Below are 4,931 nucleotides of genomic sequence, written 5' to 3' on the forward strand. Positions count from 1 at the left end.
CACAAACCCAGGAAGTATGAGTGTAGTGCTGTTTAAATTTAGGGAAAGTTCCAATGACTTAGTGATACCTCTTTTTCTGCTGGACATGCAACTCTGTGAACAATTTTGTCTGTCTTGTCTGCACACCAGAATCTTCTGCCCTTCTAAGTCCATGGCCACTGCCAATTGAAGAAGCCATGCTGTGGACCCTCTTCATGTTGATAGAGGAGCTGCAATGAGTGTGAGCAATAGATCAAAACTGTATCATCACTTTCCTTACTGGAGTAGAGGTGAATCAGGAGAACTAGATAATGCAAGTGAACAGTGTTGTTTCACAGATGTGGGGATATTTTTGCCATGCTGAAAAGTGTTTACGTGTGAGAGCTCTGAACCTCATCTTGCAAAGAAAGTGTATCCCACTATCTGTGGCTTTGCTTTCATTGTACTATTAGGAGTTTTATGTTGTTTTACTACTACTCTAGGTAAAGCCAAGAATGTATAAACAAATACTTTAGAACATTTGCACTTTTCTTCTAGAGGAAGCAGTTAAGGTAACTTCTTCTTCATAATGACACTTGTAGTATTCTCGTTACTTAAATTTCAGATAATTGATGTTAACACAGCTTCAGATTCAGCAAGTCTAATGACTTGAATAGTACCTGAAGAAACACTAAGCTTTAAGGTAGTTTAATGTATATGAAGTGGTCTTCAATGCCTACATAGGTACTGAGACAGGGTATTTACTCTTTCTTTAGACAACCTGATAAATTTGGAAATCATATATAATGGAGTGAAAGGTGGGTTTTTTGCACCTAGCAAACTTAAAATTGTTCATCCTTCCCAGCCGGTAACTTCTTGCACAATACAGTTGGTGGTCTGAGACTTGAGCCATCTGCGTAGCTTGTACTGCAGAGCTACCCCTGAAGTAGCTAGGGCTGACTGTCCCTTCACAGCTCTTTTTGAAATATGAACAAGTTCTGCTAAGTAAGGTAGGTACCTTTTCCTGTAATATTTTTAAAAGAAGACATGCATTCTTTAGAAAAATCCTGATTTATTTTTTAGTTTTATTTTAGCTGGCTTAGGCTTCACATGCTGCTCAGTATAGTTTCACTTCAAAATGTTCAAGGTGACTAGTCTGTATTTTATGTAACATTATGTTTGAGTGCAGAGGAAAAATTCTCACACATACATATTTTTGAGTACAAGTGATTGCTTGTGACATATGGAATGCTACCATGAAAGTGTTTTTAAATTGAACTTATTTAAAATGACTTGACGTAAATGTGAAAGTGTTGCATTCATCTGTGAATTCCTCAGTGTGAAGAGTACACTAAGAGGTTTATTTGTATTAAACATTAATACAACATATAAACTGCTTCAGTTATAAATTTAAGCTTGTTTCATCAGTTTTACTGAACTTTAGTTTTTAGTGTACTGACTTAGGCAATATGTAATTGGAATATTTCCTCAACTAGAACTCACTAAAGCATTGTTAACGGTTTGGAAAGACTGAATAACTTTTCAAAGGATTTTGATGTAATTTTGAAATGGAGTAAATGCAACATGCAGTGACTGTGTTGTGGCTTTCTTTAAAGAACCTTATCTCAAAAATAGTATGTCTAGGCTGACTGAAAAGTCATGTTTTATCACTTGATATGGTCTTTCTGTATTCTACCTTCAAAATTATTGTGGACTGTGAGTGTCTGGTTCTGAGAGTGTTGAGTAGATGTGGATGTTATGTAAAGATTCCTTTAAAGAAAGGGCTCTTTTAGTAGAAACAATTCATGAGCTGCTGCAATTTGCATTGCCCAGAAAACTCATTCTTTTCAATAAAAATATGTAAACCATTGAGAACTAATTTTAATAAACTTGCCTTTTTGTTTTGGGTTTTTTTTTAAGGTCATCTCAGAAAAGAGAGTGCTACATTTAACTTACTGTAGAATTTTTCTTACTAATCTGTTATCTCACTAAAGATAAATTTCCTTGTGGTAGCAGCAACTTTTGAAGGAATCAATTTTATTATCATGCATATATCTCAATTCATAAATGAAGTTAACAGAACTGTAAACTCCTAAGTCTCTTGAGTGCAGTGGTGTTATGTGAACATGAACACCCACAATCAACGTTACTGTGATAGATTTAACTATGCAGCATAGTAACAGGACCCTATTGAGCCAGATTCACAACAGCTTGAGGAGTTGCCTGAGCTTTCAGTGAGAACCTGCTGTTTGTGAAGAGAGAAAGGTGGGTGAATGGTGTGATGTTTGGAGGCTGTTCTGGGCAAAGTGATCACGAAATGAGGTTTTGCTTCTTGGAGAAGTAAGCACAGAGGTCAGCAGCTCTGCCACCTTGGACTTTCAGATGGCAGATTAGGGCCTGTTTAGGAAACTAGTTGAGAGAATCCTTTAGGAGTCCAGGAAGGCAGAAGAAAATGCCAGAGGCACAGGAGCAGGGTCTCCTCAGGTGCTGAAAGATGAGTTGATGGGCAAGGAGGTTGGCCTGGCTCAAGAGAGAGCTTTGGCTGGAATGTGGGGAGAAAGAGATTTTATAATCTCTGGAAGAAGGGTCAGGCAACTCAGCAGGACTACAAGCATGCTGTGAGGTTATCCAGGGAGAAAATCAGAAGGGCCAAACCCCAGCTGGAACAGTCTGACTACTGGTGAAAAAGACAACAAAAAATGTTTTTGCAAATGCATCAGAAATAAAAGGAGGGCCAGCATGAATCTCCATCCTTTATTGCATGCAGGGGAAAACAGTGATGAAGGATAAAGAAAAGGCTGAGGTACTTAATGCCTTCTTTGTCTCAGTTTTTAACTGAGACTAGTTGTCCTCAGGATATACAGTCCCCTGAGCGGGAAGACAGCAGTGGGGAGCAAAATGAAGCCCCCATATTTCAGAAAGAAATGGTTAGTAATTGCTACACCACTTAGGTGCAAATCTGTGGGACCAGATGGGATCCACCCAAGGGTACTGATGAAACTGGAGGAAGAGCTGGCGGAAGAGCTTTAAATCATTTTAAGACACCAAGACACTTTAAATCATCTACCAATGGGTCTGGCTGACAGGGGCAGTGACTACAACTTGGCAATTGTAATGCCTATCTACAAGAAGAGTCAGAAGGATCTAGGGAACTACAGGTCTGTCAGCCTCACCTTGGTGCCAGGGAAGGTCATGGAGCAGTTAATCCTGAGTGCCATCATGTGCCAAACAACCAGGGTTTTGCCACCCAGCCAACATGGTTTTGTAATACACGTCCTGCTTGAACAACCTGATCTCTTTCTATGGCAGGGTGACACACTTAGTGGATGAGGAAAGCCTGTGGGTACTGTCTGCCTGGACTTTTACTAAAGACTTTGATGCTGTCTCCCACAGCATTCACCTGGAGAAACTGGCTGCCCATAGCTTGGCTGGGTGCACTGTTCATGGGTTAAAAACTGTCTGGATGGCTGGGCCCTGAGAGTGGTGGGGAATGGAGTCACATCCAGTTGGCTGTTCACAGATGGTGTTACCCAGAGCTCAGTATTGGGGCCAGCACTGTTTAATACCTTTATTGATGATCAAGTGCATTCTCAGTTAAGTTGGTGGATGACACCAGGCTGGGTAGAAGTGCTGATCTGCTGGAGGGCAGGAAGGCTCTGCAGAGGGATCTGGACAGGCTGGACCATGGGCTCAGGCCAATGGTGTGAGGTTCAACAAGGCCCAGGGCCAGGTCCTGTCCTTGGGTCACAGCAGCCCCAGGCAGTGCCACAGGCTGGGGCAGAGTGGCTGGAAAGCTGCCCAGTGGAAAAGGACCTGGGGGTGCTGGTGACAGCAGCTGAACATGAACCAGGGTGTGCCCAGGTGGCCAAGAAGGCCAATGGCATCTTGGCCTGGATCAGCAATAGTGTGGCCAGCAGGACCAGGGCAGGGATTGTCCCCCTGTACTTGGCACTGGTGAGGCCACACCTTGAATCCTGTGTTCAGTTCTGGGCTCCTAAAGTTTAAGGACATCAAGGTGCTGGAGTGAGACCAGAGAAGAGCAATGGACCTGGGGAAGGGTGTGGAGCACTAGTCCTGTGAGGAGCAGCTGAGAAGAAAAGGAGGCTCAGGGGAGTCCTTACCACTCTCTGAAACTGCCCGAAAGGAGGCTGGGGCTAGGTGGATGTTGGTCTCTTCTCCCAGCTAACTCATGACAGGACAAGAGGAAATGGCCTCAAATGACCACTGGACTTTAGGAAAAATTTCGTCACTGAAAAAGGAACAGAGTGCCCAGAGAAGTGGTGGAGTCATCCTCCCTGGAAGTGTTCAAAAAACATACGGATATGGTACCTGGGCAGATTGATGGTGAAGAGAGTGGTGGGGGTGTTGGGTTAATAGTTGGGCTTACTGACCTAACAAGGGTTTTTCAGCCTTAATGATGATATGATTCTGTTCTAGAACTCCATCAGAAACAGCTGACACAAAGCTTAGTTCAGATGATTACCACAGATTAAAGTAAATTACGTATTTCAGTAGAAACTAGTGTTTGTAGGACTGGCTAAAAATGAAGCCAGAAAAAAAACCTCACTAGGCTAAAATAAAGAGAAAGCAAACACTGAAAGAAAAAAATTCACTGGAAATAACAAACAAATTGCACAGGACTTTATACACTGGCATTTTAAGAGTTGATCGTTGCTCTTGGACAGAGAGAACCATGTACACAACTATTTCTAAAGAAGAGAGGTAGATTACATTGCTTTTCATAGCAAACAGTATCATAACTTAATCTATTTTTTGACACATGTACAAAGGATTGAAGAATTTACTCAGCTTAGTATTTCTGACCTTTTCCTTTGCCAAAGATTTCAGTATTGTGAAATGGATTAATTAAATATGAAAGATGCAAATAAATGTGAAAAAGTTACAAACTTTATCATAGGACATGGTGTGGGTTTTTAATTTTGCATAGAAAAAATGCAAGAAAGACAGTAGAC

The sequence above is a fragment of the Lichenostomus cassidix genome, chromosome Z (assembly GCF_008360975.1).
Source record: "Lichenostomus cassidix isolate B80296 chromosome Z, HeHo_3.0, whole genome shotgun sequence".
Taxonomy (NCBI): domain Eukaryota; kingdom Metazoa; phylum Chordata; class Aves; order Passeriformes; family Meliphagidae; genus Lichenostomus; species Lichenostomus cassidix.